Source organism: Thalassophryne amazonica, chromosome 9 (assembly GCF_902500255.1).
Source record: "Thalassophryne amazonica chromosome 9, fThaAma1.1, whole genome shotgun sequence".
NCBI classification, from domain to species: Eukaryota; Metazoa; Chordata; class Actinopteri; order Batrachoidiformes; family Batrachoididae; genus Thalassophryne; species Thalassophryne amazonica.
The window spans coordinates 100,728,543-100,754,832 of NC_047111.1; the positions used below are offsets into that span (position 1 = coordinate 100,728,543).

At 43.4% G+C, this 26,290-nt stretch overlaps 1 long non-coding RNA gene across 1 annotated transcript; it reads right to left on the reverse strand.

Annotated features, from left to right (window-relative positions):
• Positions 1 to 1,896: 1,896 nt before the first annotated feature.
• LOC117517727 lies at positions 1,897 to 24,751 on the reverse strand. Its single transcript, XR_004562812.1, has 3 exons — positions 24,732 to 24,751; positions 15,781 to 15,783; positions 1,897 to 1,979 (listed from the first exon to the last, which is right to left on the reverse strand). It is a non-coding gene; the product is annotated as an uncharacterized LOC117517727 (long non-coding RNA).
• Between the last annotated feature and the right edge of the window lie 1,539 nt (positions 24,752 to 26,290).

The window sequence follows — 26,290 nt, forward strand, 5'->3', positions numbered from 1 at the left end:
TTTATAAATTAAGGGAGCCCTAACTGCTTGTGGGTGTTGGAACTTGTTGGTTCCTGCTTGATGTCTGTCTTGGGTGCCTTGACTGTGTTTGGGGGAGCTGTGTAAAAATACATCATCCTATCAGCTAAGAGAATCTTAGACATTCCCTGACTGACTCTCTGCAGTGGGAATGTATATAATAAATCGTCTCTGTAAATCAACATTTACCGTACAGTCACATTAGCTACAAATAACAACGACCAGCAGTTGGCTTTGTTGCTTGGTGGGTATTAACGGGGCGCGCACGCTTAACATCTCAGACCTTCACAGATGTTATCTGGTTACAAAAACTGTGTTTTTAGATTCAGAAGCATTTATTCCTTGCAAACATTTCCAAAAATATGAGAAACATATTCGGTTTATACAGAAATACAGCTGTTCCGGAGCATATCCCACCATCTTGGATTATTTTGTTCAAGCGAAAAACCAACTGATTTCATGCTACCAGTTTACTCCTATTGACAGTTGCCAAGTCATGTCACTTAGCGTTTGCATAAAATATGCTTCTGGTCTATTTAAACTCCTACCCTCTGATTGACGTTACAGAACTCTGTACGCCAAAACAACCAGACACAGGAATAGTTTCTTCCCACAGGCCAGCACACTGATGAACAATTTAACCTGCCAAAAAACTCAGTAATTCATATACCTCATGTAAACTGCTATCTGTTTTTCTGTTTCTCCTTTGCACATTTTCTATTGCACATTTTATTTCCACTTTTTTATTGTGAATTATTTTGTGTTTAGCGTTTATTTATACATGCTTGTACAGAGAGAGTACAGTTCAAACCAAATTCAAATTCCTTGTATTCTTTGAAGATACTTGGCAAATCAAGGCTATTCTGATTCTGATACTGATTTTGGCCCTGTCGGCCTAATGACCATTCTCTCTTGCAGCTGCAAAATACCCACTCTGATCGAAAATGAGTGTTACTGTTTTGCCTCCGTAGGGTAAGTAAGTCTTGCCTACATTCAAAGGCCCATTGGTTCCATATCGTGAAGTCAATAGGAGTGTACGACTCCCCCTGCATGGGACAGCAGTCCAGATTACTTTCCTAGCAAAGGCTGGTATCTACTGAGAGCTGGGTAGACTGGGACAATGCAGATGAAGAGTCTTTTCCAAGGAGACAGACAGGTAGCATGGTCAGGAATCTAATCCATGTTGACACATTTATGGCCCAACTCCTATACCACCAAGCTACCTGCTCTGTCCTGCAAAATCAATATTGAATCCATAAAAGCAATTAAACAGTTCTTTGACATTTTGTCATGTTTTTGTCATGTTCTACTGAGGAAGTACTAAAATAAAGCACTTCGTCAGTAGATGTGATCTTGAGACAGCATTCATGCTTTCATCAGCTCCAGACTTGATTATTGTAATGCACTTTATTCTGGCATCGGTATTCTCTTGCACGTCTCCAATTGATGCAGAATGCTGCTGCTCATCTTTTAACACACACTTTTAGATGTGAGCATATTTACTCCACTGGGTTCGAGTTCATTTTAGAATTGATTTTAAGATTTTAGAGTTTAAGATGTTTGTTTTTAAAACTATTTATGGTCTTGCACCTCCTACTTGTCTGAAATTTTAACTTTGTGCACTTACAGTAGAACATTAAGGGTTATCTGGCCAGCTTTACTTAGATGTTCAGAGGTCAAGATATAAACGCTGGGGTGATCATGTTTTTGCAGTAGTTGGCCCCAGACTGTGGAACAAGCTACCTCTTGAATTACGTACTATTCCTGACCTAGCACTTTTTAAATCTAAATTAAAGACTTATTTATTTAAACTGGCTTTTAACACCTAGTGGGGAGGTGACGTTCTGTTTTTATGTTCTGCTTTAAAATTTTATTGTACGTGTTTTATTTTTGTGAATTTGTGTTTTTAATGTTAAGTGCTTTGGACACCATTTGGTACTGTAAAGCGCTCTATAAATATACTCAACAAAAATATAAACGCAACACTTTTGGTTTTGCTCCCATTTTGTATGAGATTAACTCAACGATCTAAAACTTTTTCCACATACACAATATCACCATTTCCCTCAAATACTGTGCACAAACCAGTCTAAATCTGTGATATTGAGCACTTCTCCTTTGCTGAGATAATCCATCCCACCTCACAGGTGTGCCATATCAAGATGCTGATTAGACACCATGATTAGTGCACAGGTGTGCCTTAGACTGCCCACAATAAAAGGCCACTCTGAAAGGTGCAGTTTTGTTTTATTGGGGGGGGATAACAGTCAGTATCTGGTGTGACCACCATTTGCCTCATGCAGTGCAACACATCTCCTTCGCATCATCCGTGAAGAGAACACCTCTCCAACGTGCCAAACGGCAGCAAATGTGAGCATTTGCCCACTCAAATCGGTTACAACGACGAACTGGAGTCAGGTCGAGACCCCGATGAGGACGACGAGCATGCAGATGAGCTTCCCTGAGACAGTTTCTGACAGTTTGTGCAGAAATTCTTTGGTTATGCAAACCGATTGTTCCAGCAGCTGTCCGAGTGGATGGTCTCAGATGATCTTGGAGGTGAACATGCTGGATGTGGAGGTCCTGGGCTGGTGTGGTTACACGTGGTCTGCGGTTGTGAGGCTGGTTGGATGTACTGCCAAATTCTCTGAAACGCCTTTGGAGATGGCTTATGGTAGAGAAATGAACATTCAATACACGAGCAACAGCTCTGGTTGACATTCCTGCTGTCAGCATGCCAATTGCACGCTCCCTCAAATCTTGTGACATCTGTGGCATTGTGCTGTGTGATAAAACTGCACCTTTCAGAGTGGCCTTTTATTGTGGGCAGTCTAAGGCACACCTGTGCACTAATCATGGTGTCTAATCAGCATCTTGATATGGCACACCTGTGAGGTGGGATGGATTATCTCAACAAAGGAGAAGTGCTCACTATCACAGATTCAGACTGGTTTGTGAACAATATTTGAGAGAAATGGTAATATTGTATATGTGGAAAAAGTTTTAGATCTTTGAGTTCATCTCATACAAAATGGGAGCAAAACCAAAAGTGTTGCGTTTATATTTTTGTTGAGTGTAAATGTTGATTGATTTTTTTTTTTTTATTTACCCCCTTAATTTGTAGGAAAATCCTGCCGTCTGAATTACTTGCTAGTTAAAAATAGTCAAGTAGTCATAGTTAACTATTAGAATTTGTGCTCTCAGACCTAGTCTCTGATACTAGATTTCCCTTGGGTACCACTACGATGACTTTGTTTAAAATGACCAGTTATAGAGATGAACCGTACTACTTGCATTGAGGGAACATCAGCTACAACACGACAGCCATATGGTATGCCTCTCAGAGCATGATCCAGAGCGCTGGCTCTTCAGTGCCGAGGGTTGATGGTCTGTCTGGGTGGTTGCCAACCAGGTCCTTGGGCGATCAGAAAGCATTACATCCATCCTCATGAAAAATGGGCAGCGAGATTTATGGACAATCTAAAAAATAAACCACACTTATTCAATTTCCTCAAAACTGTATTTTCTCAATGTCACAAACAAGGAAGTAGAATGAATTTGGGCATAAGCCAGAATTTCTCATCAGATAATTTGATTTCTCTTAGCTTTTGGTTTATAGTGATGCTCTGTATGTTATTTTTGTATTCCACCAGTGACTGCTTTCTATAATGTAGAAGCTTTTTATCACACTAAGAAAGCCTTGATATCCTCACTGCAAACAAAGAAAATTTGAAAGTCCTTAGTACCCATGATCAAAGGGAATCTGCCGACTGGAATGATGACAGCACAAAATATGTAACAACTATGTACTCAGATGCACATAGTGTGCAAGCAAACAAACTCTGCCGTCAATTTTTAGGTCGTAAACAAAACTTACACCAAAGTGTCATGCATTAACACAAAGTGAGTTTTTAATAATTTTTTATTTGCAATTATTTATAATAAAACACAGTCTCTGCAGTTGCTTTGTTCTCAGAGGAGTGATTGAGGGAAAGGCACAAAGTTATGGTTGCACTGGCATGATGCAGCACAGAGAGGAAAATGATTTGTCTTACAGATCTGATATTATCTCAATCCACTGTCCACGTCCCAGCACAGAGGGAAAACACATCAATTACAGTGTTATTCTTGCTCTAGTCTCCTTCCTTCTCAACATCCGTTGCTTTTTGAAACACTGTGCACAGGTTTGTGCGATAAGGGCTTGACCTGACTTCATGTTGTAGTGCGAGTTGCATCATGCCCTGAAAACAAGCCAGAACTGCCTTCAACAAAAGCCTTGTGTCCAATCAGTAATGTTCTATTGGCAACATTTTGACAGAAAAAGTGCCTTCGTAAATCTGCAGAGCAGTAGTTGAACTTTATGTGAGATATGTGAGACCTTGAATCACTGTGTGAAATCTAGTTAAATTCTTCACGTTCCAACACCACACAGCTCTAACCGTCAGTGCAAAGCAGCGAGGTCAATCTTCCCAGCAGTGATAAATGAATGAATGAGATCTTTATTGCTTCCCATTATATTTGACCCCAAGAGAGCAGGAAAGAAATGCATGCAGCAATTTCATTTTCAGCCTTTATTTATCCAAGGATCGCTGAGTTGAGATTTTATACTCGACTGGGATCTTTTCAGTGTTGCCCTTGCACACAGGGCTGTGGCGAGGAATTGTCGAGCCTGTGGCCAGGCGGTAATTGACCGTATCTGAGATACTCATTTCACGATTGGAGGAGGTTGAAAGTGACTGACTTTTTCCCAGAAGTTTGGGGTAAATGCTCTTCTGTGTAATGAAGCATTGGTTCTCCTTCACTTTATGCTTAAAGGTGTGCCACTAACTCCCTACAAAACACAGAAGTTTACTGTTTGGCTCGAGTTTGACTTCATCGATATTGAGTTTTGTGAGCAAATAAATCTCCTTATTCCTAATTTCTTTCACCAAACTGGATCATGTGACAGGTCAGGTCATGTCTGGGAACATGCACTGATGCCCCATCCACCCACACTATGAAAGCACCTTAAATTCTGAATGGCAACCACCCAGGCAAACCACTGGTCCATCTTCATATCACCAAAGAAGAAAGTATATATAGTATATAATCCTCCTGGGTGGGATGTCAATGCAATGTCAATCCATTTGGTTTCCCAGTTGAGGCGAGTACTCAGCTGGGTGGACTGAGACAATGCAGATGAAGTGTCTTGTCCGATGCCACAGACAAATAGCATAAGGTGAATTCAAATCCAGGTCTGCATATTTGCAGACCAGCTTCATATCCACTGAGCTACCTGCTCTACCAACCACTTTTGAAATGTAGTCATCTATCTGCCACAGCCAGGTGCAGTGTGTACATCCTCCTTGACCTTTTCCAGTTGCTGTGGTCCTTAGCAGTCAGGCACCAGCATGACGGCTCATGCCAGTAGAAATGTACCACATGCCAAGGTGTCATCGCTGAGCTTCCTTCATGATGCTCCTCATCTGTGTCTCCCTAAAGTACCATTTGTTTGACAGAAAGTCCAGTGATACCCAAGGATCCTCCAAAGATTCCTACTATTAAATTTGTCCAGTCATCAACTTCAGTCACTCACTAATGCCCAGGTCTCATAACGGAAAGTACCAGGACCCGAAAAACTTGGACCGTTGATGTTCCGTAACGGTATTGGCACTGACATATACAGATGGTGAATGGCTTCATGACTCCATAAGCTCTTCCCAAGAGTCTCTGAGGCTGAGGACTCAGAGACATGAATGTTGTAGCGGATATAAATTTAAGCTATATTTAATTAAATACCTCAAAAAGGGCATCACCTGCCAGAAGCACAAGTAAATAATGTTAAGATCGATATTGCTTTGAACTGAAAGTCATAAGTTTTGCATATGATTGATTAAACATCTGTCTTCAACTGACAAAACAGCTGGCATAATATTTACACATTTTTTTACTCATTTATAGGCACAAACACATGTGACTGAGATTTGGAGATTACAAATAATGATTACTAATTTATTGCTGAGATGATATGTTGATGATGCGACATGAAGTGCAAAGGAAAAGAAAGAACGAGGCACTAAATATAGTGCATCGGGTCCATCAAGGCCTGCACATCCAGACTCACCAACATGTTCTACCCAAGTGCAATAGGAGTATTGAATGCACATTAGCCTACATTCTGCACTGTTCATTGCATTTATTTTTATAAATGTGAATGCAATGAATAGTACAGACTTCTATTTATATACACCTACTGGCTTCTTTGTAAATATACGAGGGCTGTCAATAAAGTATAGGTCCTTTTTATTTTTTTCAAAAACTATATAGATTTCATTCATATATTTTTACGTCAGACATGCTTGAACCCTCGTGCGCATGCGTGAGTTTTTCCACGCCTGTCGGTGACGTCATTCGCCTGTGAGCACTCCTTGTGGGAGGAGTCGTCCAGCCCCTCATCAGAATTTGTTTGTCTGAGAAGTTGCTGAGAGACTGGCGCTTTGTTTGATCAAAATGTTTTCTAAACCTGTGAGACACATCGATGTGGACACGGTTCGAAAAATTAAGCTGGTTTTCGGTGAAAATTTTAACGGCTGATGAGAGATTTTGAGGTGATACTGTCTCTTTAAGGACTTCCCACGGAGCGAGACGTTGCGCAGCAGTCCCAGGCGCCGTCATCAGCCTGCACGTCTTTCATTAAAAAAATCTCCTTTAACAGTGGAATATCCGGATAAAATGCTGAAACTGACTTCTTCTGAAACTTCTCTGTTCTCTCACGACGTCCTGGATCAATAGAGTCTGAAATGTGGAGGTTTTCAGCTTGAAACAGGCTGACGACAGCGCCTGGGACCGCTTCACGACGTCTCGCACCGTGGGAAGTCCTTAAAGCGACAGTATCACCTCAAAATCTCTCATCAGCTGTTAAAATTTTCACCGAAAACTAGCTTAATTTTTCGAACCGTGTCCACTTCGATGTGTCTCACAGGTTTAGAAAAAATTTTGATCAAACAAAGCGCCAGTCTCTCAGCAACTTCTCAGACAAAGGAATTCCGACGAGGGGCTGGACGACTCCTCCCACAAGGAGTGCTCAAAGGCGAATGACGTCACCGACAGGCGTGGAAAAACTCACGCATGCGCACGAGGGTTCAAGCATGTCTGACGTAAAAACATATGAATGAAATCTTTTTTGAAAAAAATAAAAAGGACCTATACTTTATTGACAGCCCTCGTATATTCTTATTTGTCTTTTTATATTTACTTTTTACACTACGGGAGTTGTCTTTTAATTTCATTGTACCTTGTGTATAATGACAATAAAAGCATTCTATTCTATTCTGTTCTATTCTAAATTGATAAGAATAAATTCTATTCTATTCTGTTCTATTCTAAATTGATAAGAATAAACTTGGTTGGAATTTAGGAGTGAATTTTGGGTTAACAAATTATTGTTGTTATTATTAAGAAAATTAAGCAGTCACTTTGCATCACTGACAGCAGTGACCATCAGAACACTTATCCAGGGCACACTGGATTGCATGGAGTGAAGAGGTTCAGTCCAGTGTCGACAACCAAACGGTCCCCCTAAAAATCGGTCCCCGCTGCCTTCACAGCGCATGAGTCATTTCGGAGCATCGTTTCTGCTTAAAACTGCACCCCAGTGATCATCTATCTCAGGGACAGATATCTGAAGCTTTTGTACAACAATCATTTCCACATAAATTCCGCATTATTTCAGAATAAAAGATGGGGGGGCGCGATAGCAGCACACCTGACTCCGACTCCGAGTCTGACTCTCTACACCCAAAGCGATCAAAGGGTAAAATGTGATTATTAACCATCAGATGACAGATGACATCCTGCCCCCTGCTGGAAGCTCTTGTTTACTACACAGCTTCTAGCACAGAAGCACCCTGACAGCAGCCACAAAGCCAGCTCTCTACCAATCATAACGTGTCGGTCAGGCGGAGGTCTTGGAAAATAAAGTCATGCTGACTTATGGTTTGGTGTGAATACTGATAGAATAAGTCCATTAATGTCAATTCTGCCATTTCTACAAAGTTAAAATATAACATATATCTTTTAATGTTGAATAATGCACTAATTCTGAGGTTTTATAACAAACACAGACAGATCGCAAAGGATTCTGGGTAAAAGTGCCTCTGCTAAACACTGATTGGTTCAGTCATTCATTATGTAAACCAACACGTTAATGTGACATGTGTCGTGTGCTGGTGTTTACAGATAAATGTTCTTTTGTAAAATATTCCATTTTTATTTGTAAAAACAGGCATTTTTACAGAGCCCTGAAGTGTCATCACAAAATGTTTTGCATGTGGAGAGAATGTGCGCTCATTTTATTAGTGCCATGCGCACGTTTTATGATGTTGTAAAACGTGCACTCAATATTGTCTTGACACAGAAATGTTGGCTTTACACTGTGCGAGATTTGGCCCTTTTTCAGATGTTTTTCATTCGTGCGAGAATTTTTGGGATCGAGTTTCAGGTTAATCGTGCGTCCTGCACCGTGTAGTGTACATGAAGTAACAAGCTGCGTTTAACATCTCACGACCACCTCCTGATCGCCGATTGTATGGTCAAATGAAAATCAAACCTGTTTGATATTATTCTAGTCGACCGTTGTGAGGGTATCCTGCTGCTGAAGAGCGACAAGCAACCAACCGCTCGCACCGTGCATGTGCAAATGCCGCAGATCTGTCTTGTAATGTTTTTTGTTGTTGTTTTTTGTTTTTAAACTTTGATGTCTCACATTGAGAGTTTTTGTTAATTATGTTTGGAAAAAAAGCTTATATTTTGCTTATGGAAACATGAGTTCGATGTGTGGTTTTTGAACATACATTGTGTGTGAGAACATAAATGTACTGTTGTGGTACAGTTTGAATTGAAACCGAATACAGTGATTAAAAATATCATACAGTGTCTGCCCAGCTTCAGGATGAATACTGGCACTACTACTAACTAACTACTAACACTACTGGCCAGTAGATGGCAGTAGATTCCTTGAAATCTTGCCAAAACAAAATTCCAGATAATCTGTGTCTGCGACATTTAAGATGCCTGGAATTTAACAAATGCAAATACAATAACAACGTCTATAAACCCAGAGAATATATTCACGAGAGTTTTAGGCACTAGAGTTTAATGCTGTTGTCCATGGAGCCTGAACAGAGTGTCTCAAATGCATTGGTCCTGTCGTGAACGTACTGAGATTACTCTATCCTACCCATAATGCACTGCTGGGCACAGCATGTGCTCACTAAAACCTTAAAAATTAGCACATTACTTTAAAACATATATCTAATATTTTCACTTTATAAAACTTCAGACATGACATTCATTTTAAATAACTATAATTAATAAGACTAATAATGTTGTGTGTTGGGGGGTTTGGCTGGACATTTTGGTGCTGTTTTCTTTTCTTTGCTCTCCAGGTGGTATGCATACTGTTTTTTTTCTGTGGAGAAGGTGCTGGCGGAAGAGTCCTTCACCCTCATCAGAACTATTGGCTGCACCTGTGGAGGATGTTCACATGCAGGCCTAATAACTTTCAAACGACTTTCAGCTGAAGCAGATAATGAGATGGCGTTCTGCATTTAAGCCATGAGTGATTTGAGCAGAATTGCCGGGAACTCGACCTTGTGACGTTCGGTTGTGAGACGCTGAGGACCGCGCCAGGGTTTGACACATCATGCCTGTGAAGGAGGACGGGTGAGGGACACATGCTGTCAGCACACATCAGAGGTGATTATCGTCTGAATAATCGTTAATAGTAATTTGGTGTTTTGTTACGCAGCATATTTGAACATTGATGAGAATTGTGCAGTTTGCTTCTCACTGCCGTGGCGTACGGATTGATGATCCTCCACCTGTTGTGAGAAGCTGCTCATTTACATAAGGCTTAAATTCAGACCTGAATGTGTTGCTGATAGTGTGTGCCTCTGAAGGATATTTGTTGTAGCTCTGTTGACTTACCTCACCTTTTCTGTCCTTCACAGAGTCAGTTTGTCGTATCCACCTGGGGGGTGTTCGGCGGTGAATCTGAGTCCAGAAGTGCCGGGCTTTGATCCATTTGGGCGCTGGAGAGCGCGCCGTCCTTCACCTTGCCAAGACAGCTGACTATTTATGTTGTACACGAATTATTGCACATGAGGGGGAATAAATTTGTTTCTTGGAACCGCTTTCTGGTTATTTAGCGCTGGGCCATTGTCAGATGCTGGTTCGGTTCTCTGACCCGCGTCAGCACATAACAAATAAATTTGTCTGGTTAAAATTTGAACCATAAATTAAAAATGTATGCCTCTGGATGACTTGGGTGATATTGCCCGCGTATCAGTATGGTGTTAAAGGAAATTTTTTTTTTTTTTTCGTGACCAGTTCTCCTTTGCCTGCAGAGGATAGAGTGGTTTCTCCTGGAAGCAGCACTCTTCTGTTTGCAGAGGGTAGAACTATAAATCTGTTAAGAAACTGTTAACAGGTAGGTGCGCAACTGATTTTAAATTTTAAAAATGTTTGCCGCTGTTCAGCTTTGTTTACTATGTTATCGGTCTAAAAGTTATTGGACAAAAATTTATCGGAAGATAATTAGTCCGATAATGGTTTAAAAAGATAACCCAATAATGAAAACATTATGTTTGATAATTATCTGTTATCGGATTATCGGAACTGTGCCCACCACTGAGACCTACCCACAAGCATACTCTACAATGACATCCATGAGAAAAATTCAAGTGGCCAAATCCCCACAACCAATGAACCATTTCCGTCCCACAAAATGTCCGTCCGTCACAAAATATCGGCACAAACATGTTGTGGACATTTTTTCCTTTGGTACTGTACATTATTTGTATGGAAAAGGTATCATTTGTATGTATAATTCTTGCATAATCACGGTGTTTACAACAGATATTTGTGTATTTTTCACAAATTGCATTTACTTTTGCATGACGACAGATCTCTTAAGGCTCACTGATTGTTGTGAAAGTGTAGGAACACGGACCCACAACAGGGGGCGCAAATGAACGGACAATGGAGGAAGTCAAATAACAACACTTTACTGTTGTGAAGAAGCACAACCAATACGGCGAATTACAATTGTAGACAAGTAGTCAATTTACAAAAAATGTGTCACGTGGGCAGGCTCGAAGATAAGAGACGTCCGTCCAAAGCAGAACTGGAACCACACGATTTCCTCCGCCACCGAACCCCGGGAATACTGGAGCCGCCAAGTCCCGAACACCCAGGTGGCCACTGCCTCCGCTTGTCGGATCTGGTACTGCTGGCGAGGAACAAAAACAGTTAGATGTGGGTGCGGGTGCACCAGCAACACGTATGATGGGAAAACCACCTCCACCTCTCGTCGGAAAAAGAAACAGAATATCTGCTGTCCAACACACACAAGCAACAGATATTCCTGTCAGGAAGTCAACACAGTCAGCTGAGATCGTTACCTCCTTGGTAGAGCGATATCTCGGCAAAGAGGTGGAGATGTCGTCCTGCTGATATACCACTGTTGATCAGATGATTGGTGACAGTTGTCGTAGGCGATAAGTGACAGCTGTCACCCCGGCTGCTCCTGTGAGGCGGCAGCGCCCTCTGGTGCCTGGAGCCCACACTCCAGACAGGGCGCCCTCTGGTTGTGATGGGCCAGCAGTACCTCCTCTTCAGCGGCCCACACAACAGGACCCCCCCCTCAACGGGCGCCTCCTGGCGCCCGACCAGGCTTGTCCGGGTGGCGGCGGTAGAAATCGGCCAGGAGGGCCGGGTCCAGGATGAAGCTCCTCTTCACCCAGGAGCGTTCTTCGGATCCGTACCCTTCCCAGTCCACCAAATGCTGGAAGACCCGGCCCATCCTACGGACATCCAAGAGCCGGCGCACAGTCCAAGCCGGCTCGCCATCGATGATCCGGGCAGGAGGCAGCACCGGACCCGGAGCACAGAGAGGTGAGGTGTGATGCGGCTTTATCCGGGACACATGGAAAACAGGATGGATCCGCAGTGAGGCCGGAAGCTGAAGCCTCACTGCGGCTGGACTGATGACCTTAAGGATCCTGTAGGGACCGATGTAACGGTCCTGTAGTTTGGGGGAGTCCACTTTCAGGGGAATGTCCTTGGTGGACAACCACACCTCCTGCCCTGGCCGATACGCAGGGGCCGGGGTCCGCCGACGGTCTGCATGGGCTTTTGCCCTCGTCCGGGCCTTTAGCAAAGCAGAACGGGCGGCGCGCCACACCCGACGGCAGGTGGGCCTGGACCGAGGGCACACCGACCTCTCCCTCAACCACCGGAATCAACGGGGGCTGATACCCCAGACACACCTCAAAAGGGGAGAGGCCGGTGGCTGAAGACACCTGGCTGTTATGGGCATACTCGATCCAGGCCAAATGGGTACACCAGGCCGCCGGGTGCGCGGCCATCACGCAGCGCAGGGCCTGTTCCACCTCCTGATTGACCCGTTCTGCTTGCCCGTTGGTCTGAGGATGATACCCGGACGAGAGACTCACCGTGGCCCCCAGTTCCCGGCAGAAGCTCCTCCAGACTTGCGAGGAGAACTGGGGACCGCGATCGGAGACGATGTCTGTTGGAATCCCATGCAGCCGGACGACGTGGTGGACCAGGAGGTCCGCTGTCTCCTGGGCAGTCGGGAGCTTCGGGAGGGCCACGAAGTGGGCCGCCTTGGAGAATCGGTCCACTATCGTGAGGATGGTGGTGTTGCCCTGGGACGGTGGGAGGCCCGTGACAAAATCCAGGCCGATGTGGGACCAGGGGCGATGAGGCACAGGCAGTGGCTGGAGCAGTCCCGATGCCCTGCGGTGGTCAGCCTTGCCCCTCGCACAGGTGGTGCAGGCTTGGATATAATCCCGGATGTCGGCCTCCAGGGACGCCCACCAGAAGTGCTGCCGGACAACTGCCACGGTCCTACGCACCCCTGGATGACAGGAGAACTTGGAGCCGTGACAGAAGTCCAGGACTGCAGCCCTGGCCTCTGGTGGGACGTAAAGTTTGTTCTTCGGCCCAGTTCCGGGATCCGGGATCTGGGATCCGTGCCAGGGCCTCCCGGACAGTTTTCTCTACGTCCCAGGTGAGGGTGGCCACGATAGCGGACTCCGGGATGATAGGTTCCGGTGGATCCGACAACTCCGTTTTGACTTCGTCTTCATGCACCCGGGACAAGGCATCCGATCTCTGGTTTTTGGTCCCGGGACGGTAGGTGATCCGGAAGTCAAAACGGCCGAAGAACAGTGACCAGCGGGCTTGCCTGGGGTTCAGCCGCTTGGCGGTCCTGATATACTCCAGGTTCCGGTGGTCAGTGAAAACCGTGAATGGCACGGATGTTCCCTCCAACAGATGTCTCCACTCTTCAAGAGCCTCTTTCACCGCAAGGAGTTCTCGATTGCTGATGTCATAGTTCCGTTCGGCCGGGGTCAACCTGCGGGAAAAATAGGCACACGGGTGAAGGACCTTATCGGCCTTTCCGCTCTGGGATAGCACGGCTCCTATCCCTGAGTCCGAGGCGTCCACTTCAACCACAAACTGGCGACTAGGATCGGGCTGCACCAGAACAGGTGCAGACGAGAAGCGCCGTTTCAACTCCTTGAACGCGGCATCGCACCGATCCGACCAGGTGAAGGGGACTTTTGGAGAGGTCAGGGCTGTCAGGGGCTAACTACCTGACTGTAGCCCTTAATGAACCTCCTGTAGAAATTTGCAAAGCCGAGGAACTGTTGCAGCTTCCTACGGCTAGTTGGTTGGGGCCAATCTCTCACCGCCGCAACCTTGGCCGGATCAGGGGCGACGGAGTTAGGGGAGATGATAAACCCCAGAAAGGACAAAGAAGTGCAGTGAAACTCACACTTCTCGCCCTTCACAAACAGCCGGTTCTCCAACAACCACTGCAGGACCTGACGTACATGCCGGACATGGGTCTCAGGATCCGGAGAAAAGATGAGTATATCGTCCAGATATACGAAGACGAATCGGTGCAGGAAGTCCCGCAAGACATCATTAACCAATGCTTGGAACGTCGCGGGGGCGTTTGTAAGACCGAACGGCATGACCAGGTACTCAAAGTGACCTAAGGGGGTGTTAAATGCCGTCTTCCACTCGTCTCCCTTCCGGATCCGAACTAGGTGATACGCATTTCTAAGATCTAGCTTAGTGAATATTTGGGCTCCATGCAGGGGCGTGAACACTGAATCTAACAAGGGCAACGGGTATCGGTTACGAACCGTGATTTCGTTCAGCCCCCTGTAATCAATGCATGGACGAAGTCCGCCATCTTTCTTCCCCACAAAAAAGAAACCTGCACCCATCGGGGAGGTGGAATTCCGGATCAACCCGGCAGCTAAAGAGTCCCAGATGTAGGTCTCCATTGATTCGCGCTCCGGTCGTGAGAGGTTGTACAGCCTGCTGGACGGGAACTCAACGCCCGGAACCAAATCAATGGCACAATTGTACGGGCGGTGCGGGGGAAGGGTGAGCGCCAGATCCTTATGGAACACATCCACAAGGTCATGGTACTCCACCGGCACCGTCCCAAGATTGGGCGGGACTCTGACCTCCTCCCTAGCTTGGGAACCGGGAGGAACCGAGGAACCTAAACATACCCAATGGCAGGTCTCGCTCCACTGTACCACTACCCCGGACGGCCAATCGATCCGGGGATTGTGTTTCAACATCCAGGGGAACCCAAGGATCACACGGGAGGTGGCAGGAGTCACAAAAAACTCGATCTCCTCCCGGTGGTTTCCTGACACCACCAGAGTTACTGTAGGTGTCTTATGTGTGATTAAAGGGAGAAGGGAGCCATCTAGTGCCCGTACTCGCACAGGTGAAGTAAGTGCCACCAGAGGGAGCCCTGCCTCCCTGGCCCATTTGCTGTCTAGCAAATTCCCTTCAGAGCCCGTGTCCACCAGTGCTGGGGCCTGAAGGGTTAAATCCTCATAAAGTACCGCCTGACAACATCCCCAGTCAGGGTCAACAGCTCCCCACCCGCACCATAAACAGTGCTGGTGGAGAGCTGCTTCCGCCTCCTGAGGCGTCGGGCGGTTTGCCAGAATCTCTTCGAGGCCGACCGATAGTCCTCCTCCATAGCCTCACCGAACTCCTTATCGGCTTCCTACCCTCCCAGCGGATCCAACTCACCACCAGGTGGTGATCAGTCGACAGCTCTGCCCCTCTCTCCACTCGAGTGTCCGAGACACGTGGCCGAAGGTCAGATGATACGACTACAAAGTCGATCATCGACCTCCGGCTCAGGGTGTCCTGGTGCCAAGTGCACTTATGGACACCCTTGTGCTCGAACATGGTGTTCGTAATGGACAAACTGTGACTAGCACAGAAGTCCAACAACTGAACACCACTCGGGTTCAGATCGGGGAGGCTGTGCTTCCCGATCACCCCCCTCTAGGTCTCACTGTCGCCGCCCACGTGGGTGTTGAAATCCCCCAGTAGAACAATGGAGTCCCCAGCCGGAGCGCTATCTAGTACCCCTCCCAGGGACTCCAGGAAGGTCGGGTACTCTGCACTGCTGCTTGGCCCGTAGGCCGAGACAACGGTGAGAGACCTGTCCCCGACCCGAAGGCGTAGGGACGCGACCCTCTCGTTCACCGGAGTGAACTCCAACACTTGGCGACTGAGCTGGGGAGCAATAAGCAATGTGACCCCAGCTCTCTGCCTCTCCCTGTGGGCGACGCCAGAAAAATGAAGCGTCCAGCCCCTCTCCAGGAGTTGGGTACCAGAGCCCAAGCTGTGCGTGGAGGTGAGCCCGACTATCTCTAGTCGGTATCTCTCAACCTCCCGCACAAGCTCAGGCTCCTTCCCCCCTAGCGAGGTGACATTCCTCGTCCCAACAGCCAGGGACTGTGAGCATGGACCTGGCCACCGGGCCACCCGCCCTCGACCACCACCCAATCCTCTCTGCACCCGACCCCCATGGCCCCCTCTACAGGTGGTGAACCCACAGGAGGTTGGGCCCACGTCACTCTTTCGGGCTGAGCCCTGCCGGGCCCCATGGGTAAGGCCCAACCACCAGGCGCTCGCGCGCGAGCCCCAACCCCAGGCCTGGCTCCAGGGTGGGACCCCAGCTCCGCCATACCGGGCGACGTCACGGTCCTTGATCTTTTACTGGTCATGGAGGTTCTGAACTGCCCTTAGTCTGACCCGTCACCTAGGACCTGTTTGCCTTGGGAGACCCTACAGGGAGCACAAAGCCCCCGACAACATAGCTCCTAGGATCATCCGGGTACGCAAACTCCCCCACCACGATAAGGTGGCAGCTAGAGGGGGAGTATTAAATATTATGATCTGATCATAATCTGATCATATATCATATTATGATATGATCTAATATCTTTGATATAAAATATCAAAGATATTAAAAAGAAAATAAACATAAAAAAGACAGACCCAATAAGCAGACAGATGTCTACCTCCATTAGATATTGCACAACTCCCTTTAAGACTGCAGACTGCATGTGCACATTTATGTTCTAGTTTTGATTGTGGCCACATTAAGCATATTGATGGCTGTTGGATAAATACTGTTTTTGAGTCTGCTATTTCTCTTTTTAATCAACCTGTGCCGTTTGCCTGATGGCAGCAGTTGGTCCGGGTTGTGGACACGATGTGATGTGTCCTGGATTATGTTCTGGGCTCTCCCGAGGCAGTGGGAGCTGTGAAGCTCTTCCAGAGAGGGGAGAGGGCAGTCAATGATCTTCTGAGTGACCTATGACCCAGAAGGGACTCTTTATGACGAGAGTCTCTTCTGGAGATGTGGGATGCTATAAAAACTGATTACAGAGAACTTGGGTGTTGACATTTCCTGGCACCATGCTTGCTAGCAAAACAATTTGATGTTACTTTGATATGTTCCAGGTTTAGGATTGTCAGTTGAAGGCACTTTGCGGAAGGGGATGAGGGCTTTTGGTGCCTCATACAAAGTCCAGGCATAACACAGTAATTCAGCTTAAGATATTCTGGCCTTATAAATGTCTGGGCAATTCAGTGCTATATTGAAAGTGAAAATTGAAGCCAACCTTTGATTCTGTAATGATATATCTGTGGCCATATTTGCGAGAATGTCAAAGCCGACACAAGTGAATCTCTCAAGAAGGTCAACACTTTCACCATAGACAGATACAATTCTGATACCTGAGTCTGGGATCTCACTGAAATGCTGAAACTTAGTCTTGATCAACGACAAACCAAGACACTCACTCTTCACAAATTTTCCCAAGTTCTGTTTCCCATGGGGTCATGTGACCAAAGTTTCCCATGGGTTCATGTGACCCATGTCTAAACACTGACATAATCATCTTAATTTGGGTTGGTATCTGGATTGCAACAAAATTCCATCTGCAGACACTAACACAGTGTTAAAGAAAGCAGTTTTTGAAGTCAGCACTGGATCATCGTAGAAACAGTATTTCTGCTGAGTTTAGTAACATTTTCTTTGAAACTCTTTGAGTTATAGTGCGAACACACAAACAAACTGGATTCACAGCCATTGTTGGTGGTTACAGGGACACACTGCAGTGTCCTCCTACAGCAGGGGACCACAGACACACCGCTCCACTCCAACTTACAAACCTTTACTGCTGTGAGGTGTCTAGTTTTTGAAATGAGGTGCTGAGCAGCTCAGCAGCAGCACTTTTATATGCCATACAACATTTACACTACATAAATAATTAACACTTTACTTTGTGATGTAGCTCCTGCACACTGCAGCCAGGAAAATGTAAGTGTTTAAAACAAATCTGTATGTGTCTTTGAGCTTTGGTTCTTAAATTCTACAGCAATGCTGAGCGGCCTCAAGAAAGTGGGTATGTTGGGAAGGTCACAGTGACATTGCCCCGAGGTCAAGAGTCATGTTTTCTTTTCATTTTTGACTGCACAGCGCCAAATCCCCTTAGGTAGATAAAAGTTTGGTCAAGACACAATGAAAGTTTATCTTTTTTTTGTTGGTCGTCTCAGGTAGTCTTTAGTGAGTTAGTGGGTTCAATGTGTTTTATTTATATATTTATTTAAGATTCAGGTGGATTTCTATTAAAGGTGTGATAAATGGATGGGGGAGATTTGTGAAACTTTTTGTGTGGGTATAAAATGCCAAATTTTAATGTTCGCAAACCAATCTCTCCGACACGCCCACCCACAAATCCACTAGAATGATTAATTTCTTGATGGCCAAAATTGGACTTCTTAAGAAATAATCAACTGTTCAAGTTTAAACATGTCAATATGCCAATGACTGCTTTAGTTCACTTTGACTTATGTCAATCTGCATTGGAAAAGGTTTGAGTAGTATGGTTCTCTATTTGTATCCTTTTGTCCTTTTCCATGTGCTACTGTCCTCTGCATTAAACATATTTGCCATAGTGTGTAGCTGATGTTCCTTCACAATGCAAGTACAACCCCAATTCCAATGAAGTTGGGATGTTGTACAAAATGTAAATAAAAACAGAATACACTGATTTGCAAATCCTCTATAACCTATATTTAATTGAATACACCACAAATACAAGATATTTAATGTTCAAACTGATACACTTTATTGTTTTTGTGCAAATATTTGCTCATTTTGAAATGGATGCCTGCAACACGTTTCAAAAAAGCTGGGACAGTGGTATGTTTACCACTGTGTTACATCACCTTTCCTTCTAACAACACTCAGTAAGCATTTGGGAACTGAGGACACTAATTGTTGGAGCTTTGTAGGTGGAATTCTTTCCCATTCTTGCTTGATGTACGACTTCAGTTGTTCAACAGTCCGGGGTCTCCGTTGTCATATTTTGTGCTTCATAATGCGCCATACATTTTCAATGGGCAACAGATCTGGACTGCAGGCAGGCCAGACTAGTACCCGCACTCTTTTACTACAAAGCCCACAGATGTGTAAGCTCCTCATGCCATGGGCACTAACACACCCCCATACCATCACAGACGCTGGCTTTTGAACTTTGCGCTGGTAACAACCTGGATAGTCGTTTTCCTCTTTTGTCCAGAGGATACGACATCCATGATTTCCAAAAACAAAATGGGGACTGAATGGGGACTCATCAGACCACAGCACACTTTTCCACTTTGTGTCTGTCCATTTCAAATGAGCTCTGGCCCAGAGAAGGCGGTGGCGTTTCTGGATGTTGTTGATGTATGTCTTTCGCTTTGCATGATAGAGTTTTAACTTGCACTTGGAGATGTAGCGATGAATTGGGTGAACTGACAATGGTTTTCTCAAGTGTTCCTGAGCCCATGCGGTAAGATCCTTTACACAGTGTTGGTTTTTAATGCAGTGCCGCCTGAGGGATAGAAGGTCACGGGCATTCAGTGTTGGTTTTCGGCCTTGCTGCTTACGTGTAGAAAGTTCTCCAGATTCTCTGAATTTTCTGATTATATTATGGACTGTAGATGATGGAATCCCTAAATTCCTCGCAATTGAGCATTGAGAAACATTGTTCTTAAACTGTTGGACTATTTTTTACCCGCACTGTTTTACTACGAAGCCACACTGTTGTAACATGTGCAGAATGTGGTTTGGCATTGTGTTGCTGAAATAAGCAGGAATGTCCCTGAAAAAGACGTTGCTTGTATGGCAGCATGTGTTGCTCCAAAACCTGGATGTACCTTTCAGCATTGATGGTGCCATCACAGATTTGAAAGTTGCCAATGTCATGGGCACTAACACACCCCCATACCATCACAGATGCTGGCTTTTGAACTTTGCGCTGGTAACAATTTGGATGGTGTTTTTCCTCTTTTGTTCAGAGGACATGACATCCATGATTTCCAAAAACAATTTGAAATGTGGACTCATCAGACCACAGCACATTGTTGTTAAACTGTTGGACTATTTTTTTCATGCAGTTGTTCAAAAAGTGGTGATCCTCACCCCATCTTTGCTTGTGAATGGCTGAGACTTTTTAGAAATGTGTAGCAGGCAGCCATTTCAAAATGAGCAAATATTTGCACAAAAACAACAAAGTCTTATCAGTTTAACGTTAAATATCTTGTCTTTGTGGTGTATTCAATTGAATATATGTTGAAGAGGATTTGCAAATCATTGTATTCTGTTTTTATTTACATTTTACACAACATCCCAACTTCACTGGAATCTGGGTTGTAGTATTAGTTTAACTGTTTAACTTTAGCACATCCTAAAGTTAAACAGTTAAACCGTGTTGAACTTTACGTGAGCTGTTTGTGGAACATTAAATGAAATCCACTCCAATCAACTTAGATTTGCTGATGTTATTGTCGTTAGTTATTTATTGATTCATTCATTTTCTATACCTGCTTATTCCAAATAAGAGTCACGGAGGAACTGGAGCCTATACTAGTGGTCCTTGGACAAGAGGAGGGGTACAGTCTTGACAGGCTGCCAGTCTAATCATAGGGTCACATACAGACAGACAAACACAACATTCACACTCTCACTCACACCCCTATGGTCAATTTAAAGTTTCCGTTTGACCTAATCTGCATTTTTAAGGAAGTGGGACGTTTTTTTCTCTGTCCCATTGTAAACTGGTGTACTCTTTATACCCACTATTTGTTTGTTTGTTTTTTTCCCTCTTGTTGATTCAGTTTCACTTTTAAAAAAAAAAAAAACTCTTCTCAGCAACCATATTAGTATTTAACAATTTGGGTTCAGAACCTTACTTTCCTGTTCCTGTCTGTATCTTTTTTATAGTTACTTTAAATCTCAATTTTCTACAGTGCCTCAAGGTTGTGTTGTAGGTCTACTGTTATTCTCTTTCTGTGGTACCTGTTGGTCAGATTACACTGGTCAACATGATTTTTCTTGCATGGAGTTTTTCAGTCAATTTTGCATAATTTTGGGGTGCTGAATCCAAATCTGGTGTTAGTTTTTGCCAACCACGTCACACTTTTGAGATATGAAACATATTTCTCTGATCACGTATTGAAGCAAAAGCTGCAGTCTTGCACACCTCTTCGGTACCATAAACAATATTATGGCTCTTGCTCACATTTCACAAACCTGGTTTAAAAACTGGTTTAATAAGCTGCTTTTGTGCATGATTAGTGGCACCAAACTCGTGAATGAATAAGCAACTTTTGTGTAACCCATTAATATGGAACTGTTATGCTGATGATCTGCATCTGTATATGCTCTTTTTGGGTCTCAGCTTGCAAATTGGAAGACTTGTTTGACTTCAGTTAAAATATGGATGCCTTCTAAGTTTTTAATTTTTAAGGGAAAATTGAGATCTCATTGGTCCTGTTCGAGAAATAAAGCTTTCTGATAAATTAAGGCTGCCACTGGGTAACTGTGTGATTCATCTTAGTAAAAGAGTTAAGGACCTTGGGGTAATCTCTGATCCATTACTATCCTCTGGTCTGCATATAAAGAGGTGGCTAAGACTAACCATTTTTATTTCCATGACATTCCAAGGATAAGACCCTTTCTAAGGCAGATTCTGACACCTTGATTCGTGCTTTTTTGTCTTCCACAGTGTATTACATAAAAAGGTCTCTCATTACGAAGTTGTCACACAAGAAACATCTCACGTTGGGTAAAAGCAAAGAGCTGTCTCAAGATCTTCGCAGCCTTATTGTTGCAAAACATACTGAGGGCATTGGTTACAGAAGGATTTCTAAATTTCTTAATGTTCCAGTGAGCACTGTTGAGGCCATCATCCGGAAGTAGAAAGAACATAATTTCCCCATAAATTGGCCATGACCAGGTGCTCCTCTCAAGATTTCTGAGAGAGGAGTGAAAAGAATTATCAGAAGTGCTGTCCACGAGCCCCCCCAAACTGGCACCTTACCCCCTCGAACTGCCACCTTATCGTGGTGGGGGATTTGCGTACCCGGATGATCCAAGGAGCTATGTTTTTGGGGGCTTCGTGCCCCTGGTAGGGTCACCCATGGCAAACAGGTCCTAGGGGATGGGTCAGACTAAGGGCAGTTCAGAAGCTCCCATGACCAGTATGAAATTTAGGACTGAGACGTCACCCGGTACAGCCTCGGAATATGGCTGCTAAAGTATTCATTGGAATTTAGAAAATTGATCATGTAACTCCTGTAGTAGCTTCTCTCCATTATCTGCATGTTCAGTTGAGGATGAATTTTAAAGTTCTACTATTGTCTAACAAGATATTAAAAGGTTGCATACAATCATATATATCTGACTTGCTTCAGCCATTCTTCTTCTTATTATTATTATTGTCATTATTATTATTATTATTATTATTATTATTATACTGAGAATAGTGTGTAGGATCCTACCATCCATATGTTGGAAAATCTATAGCTGTACTATACATTAAATGACCCCACTGTGTATGACACAAGACTTGACATTTGACTGCCTGAAGCACAGTAGTGTGCACGATGTAGTAAATAACACATGGCATCTGTAAAAATCTTATTTGGTTTGAATAAAAAAATGTATTAAGAGCTAAATACGTTAAATTTGACTGAAGATATTCCAATAATGCCAAAGCTATTATTATCAAAATCTAATTTCTATGATTAGATGTATATATGTGTTATTTTCTCAGAAAATCACAGAATTTCAAAAGAGCAATGTCGCAACGTAGCATGTCTGGGAGTTATTAATAAAACCCTTGTGTATCTTGCAACATGCAACATTAATATTTGAAGGTGTGTCTATAATAATAACACCGACCGTTATCTTGAATGTGCCTTAAGTAGACATTTATGAACGGAGTAATACAGGTAGACAGCCATCACATCTTGGCTCTCAGTGGTAACATGCACATGTGCACTGCATAATGAAGCATTCAATGACTAAAAATAAAATCAGGTAAACAGCGACTGATCTACAATTAATAAAGGACTTCACATGTTTAAATATAGTGTATAATTTGGCCAGCTGTTCCTAGTTCAATACTGATCATTTCCTTCACGGACTGGGACATGCACAGGCCTTTGAGATCAAGAGACCTCTGGGACAACTGTATAGAGGTCCCTGGACATATGTGTTTTGCATTGACCTGATGTCTTTGGTAAAAGGTCCCTGAAGTGGATTCTTGGGTCCTATTAGAATGACTTATTGTCAAAAGAATAGTTACTTGGTCTGACTTATTTTGGCCAGGTGGGGTGTTTTTAAATGTCTAGCCTGCCTTTTTAAATGTCTTCACTCTCACAAGAGATTTTCAAGGTTAAAATATAAGAACAATCAGATTCCAGAATAGTACAACCCCTGGCAAAAATTATGGAATCACCAGCCTCTGAGGATGTTCATTCAGTTGTTTAATTTTGTAGAAAAAAAGAAGATCACAGACATGACACAAAACTAAAGTCATTTCAAATGGCAACTTTCTGGCTTTAAGAAACACTATAAGAAATCAAGAAAAAAAGATTGTGGCAGTCAGTAACGGTTACTTTTTTAGACCAAGCAGAGGAAAAAATATGGAATCACTCAATTCTGAGGAAAAAATTATGGAATCACCCTGTAAATTTTCATCCCCAAAACTAACACCTGCATCATATCAGATCTGCTTGTTAGTCTGCATCTAAAAGGGAGTGAACACACCTTGGAGAGCTGTTGCACCAAGTGGACTGACATGAATCATGGCTCCAACACGAGAGATGTCAAATGAAACAAAGCAGAGGATTATCAAACTCTTAAAAGAGAGTAAATCATCATGCAATGTTGCAAAAGATGTTCGTTATTCACAGTCAGCTGTGTCTAAACTCTGGACCAAATACAAACAACATGGGAAGGTTGTTAAAGGCAAACATACTGGTAGACCAAGGAAGACATCAAAGCGTCAAGACAGAAAACTTAAAACAATATGTCTCAAAAATTGAAAAATGCACAACAAAACAAATGAGGAACGAATGGGAGGAAACTGGAGTCAACGTCTGTGACCGAACTGTAAGAAACTGCCTAAAGGAAATGGGATTTACATACAGAAAAGCTAAACGAAAGCCATCATTAACACCTAAACAGAAAAAAAAAACAAGGTTACAATGGGCTAAGGAAAAGCATTCGTGGACTGTGGTTGACTGGATGAAAGTCATATTCAGTGATGAATCTCGAATCTGCATTGGGCAAGGTGATGATGCTGGAACTTTTGTTTGGTGCCGTTCCAATGAGATTTATAATGATGACTGCCTGAAGAGAACATGTAAATTTCCACAGTCATTGATGATATGGGGTTGCATGTAAGGTAAAGGCACTGGGGAGATAGCTGTCATTACATCATCAATAAATGCACAAGTTTACGTTGATATTTTGGACAATTGAAAGGATGTTTGGGGATGTTTCAAGATGATAATGCATCTTGCCATAGAGCAAAAACTGCGAAAACATTCCTTGTAAAAAGACACATAGGGTCAATGTCATGGCATAGGGTCAGTGTCAACGAGTAGATCTGATTTGATGCAGGTGTTAGTTTGGGGGATGAAAATTTACAGGGTGATTTCATAATTTTTTTCCTCAGAATTGAGTGATTCCATATTTTTTTCCTCTGGTTGGTCTAAAAAAGTAACCGTTACTGACTGCCACAATCTTTTTTTCTTTAGGCAGGGCCTAAACCAGAAGTGGGCATGGTTTAATCAGAAATCGGTGGGGCTTAAATCGGTTAATGCAATGAAGACACGCACATCCAAAGCACATAAAAAGGCATGTAAGACCAAAAAATATGAAAGAGAAAAACCAAATGATCCGCACAGCCACAGCACTCGCAGACAAAAAAGATTGGGGGGCTTAAATCAGTACATTATTTTAAGACTGAAATTGATATGGATTGATCAGAAGTTGCTATATTTATTGTTTATTTAAAAACTATTTACAGAACAGCCTCAAATTTGAGACTCAATAATTTTGATCACAAAAATAAGAGAACTATTTACAGAGCAAGTTTTTTATGAACTCAGAACATGAATATACTTAAGTGTATGAATGAATATTTACAGAACAACCTCAGAATTGAGATTCAGTGTTTTTGATCACAAAAGTAAGAACTATTTACAGAACACATTTTCATGAACTCAGAACATGAATATTCTTAGGTGTATGAATGAATATTTACAGAACAGCCTCAGAATTGACATTCAGTGTAGTAGGAAATTATGAACTAAATATGCATGAACAAGAGCTGTCATACTCAACACCTCCTTTTTATTATTGTTATTATTATTATTTTTTTTATTTTATGATCAAACTGTGATTTTTTTTTTATCATCAATTTATTTATTTTTACTACCTAACTTTCTTGGCATTTGTTTGTCCACACAAAGTTAAACAATGTTGAATAAAGTGTCTGTGCGTGTGTGTCTGTGTGCATGTGTGTGTGTGTGTGTGACTGAGTGAGAGGGAGCGAGAGAAGTTGTTCTAAGACTGTTTATTTTTAATGATCTGTGTGAACTTGGTGATTCATGCAAACATCCAGTGCTGACAAACAGGGAAATAATATGTCAGCCTTGTTCACTGTATTCTTCTCAAAAGCACCACGTTCAGTATGAGCGAAGTTTTCCAACTGACTTTATATCACCAGCCAGCAAACAAATGGTTTAAAAAAAAAAAAAAAAGCCCGACCGGAGTGGAGGCAGTGACCGACACAACACGTGCCATTTTCATCTCTGTCTTGTCAAATGCACCGCATACATTATGAAACAAGTTCACCAAGTAACTTTAAATAATATCATACAAACCAGAAAAGAGGCGAATTGAAGAAAACCTAAGGAATGCTGAAGAGAGCAGCAACGTGAGCTCGAGTCAAGCCAAGCACAGAAAGAGAGCAGATCCTGTGTGTGTGTGTGAGTGTGTGTGTGCGCGCGCGTGTGTGGAGGCTGCAGAGATGTGTCTGTGTATGGAGGGGTGGGTGCAATGAGTGACTGGCCAATCACATAGCGTGAAGACAGTCAGTTAGCCAATCAGGATTTTCCTTCAGCACGAGCACAGACATTGACTAGTTTTATTCATATCATGCTCGTGCTCATCAAAAATGCTTTATCCGCACACCTGTGCACTAATCATGGTGTCTAATCAGCATCTTGATATGGCACACCTGTGAGGTGGGATGGATTATCTCAGCAAAGGAGAAGTGCTCACTATCACAGATTTAGACTGGTTTGTGAACAATATTTGAGGGAAATGGTGATATTGTGTATGTGGATAAAGTTTTAGATCTTTGAGTTCATCTCATACAAAATGGAAGCAAAACCAAAAGTGTTGCGTTTATATTTTTGTTGAGTGTATAGTCAAACACAAGACATTTGGTTCTGGCAGCTGCCGTTTCTGTACTATATAAACAGAAAATATAAAAAACACAGTATACAACCTACAGAA